The sequence below is a fragment of the Penaeus monodon genome, unplaced genomic scaffold (assembly GCF_015228065.2).
Source record: "Penaeus monodon isolate SGIC_2016 unplaced genomic scaffold, NSTDA_Pmon_1 PmonScaffold_2172, whole genome shotgun sequence".
NCBI lineage: Eukaryota > Metazoa > Arthropoda > Malacostraca > Decapoda > Penaeidae > Penaeus > Penaeus monodon.
Genome location: NW_023651612.1, coordinates 30,001 through 31,599, shown reverse-complemented (window position 1 = coordinate 31,599; position 1,599 = coordinate 30,001).

Sequence of the window (1,599 nt, the reverse complement as noted above, 5' to 3'; positions counted from 1 at the left end):
CCCATCTAAAAAAAGATAAGGAATTCAACAACAAAAATCACTACATTCCCCACCAACCACTCCGCCAAAAATAACACATATCTTCTTCTTCTCAAGTGCCTTGTCCTTTCAGGGCGTTGGCGATCATGGTTCTCCCCTGTCCTGTCTGTTGACAACTTTAGCAGTTCTAAGTCACTTCTGCCCATATTGAGATCTTTGTTCAAGCTGGTGATGAACTTCTGCCTTTGTCTACCCCTGCTTCTCTTCCCTTCTATCTTTCCTGTTAACACTAAGTTTTCCAATCCTTTACATCTCATATACACTAAGGAAACAGATAGAATACATAAAAAACACCGAGGAACACATCAAAGACACGCCGCACTCGCAAAGCAAGAGATTCCACGCAAAGCGTCCTAATCTGCCCTACTACAGATAACATTTCTCATCTGCCTAGTGATCTGCCGCTGCAGCCCCGAACCACATGCGAGACAAGGTTAACACTACTGCAAACGGAAAAAACGAATATAATATAATAATTTCTCTGGCATTAACTGCCTCTGCGGGCAGTTTCTTCTTCGAGAATCACGCGCAGGAAAGGGAAGACTTCCGTGCTGCAGGACTCGAGTTTAGGTCGGTAGGGTCCAAGTGGCATTAAAAGCGTCCTGAAACCCATCTTCTGGTTTTTCATTTTATTCATTTCCTTTTTTTACCAAACTGCTTTTTATTTGATATTTTTGTTCACGATGACCAATGCCGACCTGTAAGTATAACAAAAAGAAGGAATGACCTGCCTCGCCCCCACGAGGAAGAGCATTTGTCATTCCTCAGGGAATCTGCCACCGCGCCTCCGGCCCACATCGGGACAGCGAAAAACTTAAACAAAAGAGCGGCTTTCCTTATCGCTGCGGGCGGTCTCCCCATAAACAATTGTCGGGGTTTATGGGGAGGCTGAATCGCAGCTCGGCGTGGTACGCGCGACGAGCTGTACAAACTCTAAGCATACTTAAAAAGCGAACAAACAAAAACTAAATGTGATTTTTATTCTGTTTGTGTACAACATCGGAAAAGGAGAGACAGTCAGTTTGATCCAACGTTATGATATTTTCCAATCTTCATGTCCCAGTAGACTGGAATTTGTCGGAAAAAAAGGTGAACTGGTCAAGCTAACGTTCCTTTTTTGTTCCTCATGGTTATGCTTCTCTTATTCATATCCTATTCATTTTTTGTGTGTATGTGTGTGTAATCCTATTATAAATCATGGATATTGAAATGTATTAATACAAGCTATATGAAGTGAGTGCAGTACGAAAGGGACGGAGTCCAAATTATTTATGTGTATAATAATGTAACGGCGTAACACTGCATACATTCTTTAAGACCCGTACATATATCATGTAGACAGACACGCTCCGTGATAACAAAGCATGAAAAATTAATACACTGCCACACTATAAACGAAGTACAAACAGTGGATGTTTCGAACTCGTCAATAGTTTCCTCATCAACACGGTAAAAAGAAAATATATCTAATGAAGAACTCGACGATTTTTTTATGTGGTAGTGTGTTTTCCTAGTGTGTAGATTCGTTATTGTTCTTCCATCTTCCATTAATTGAAGCGT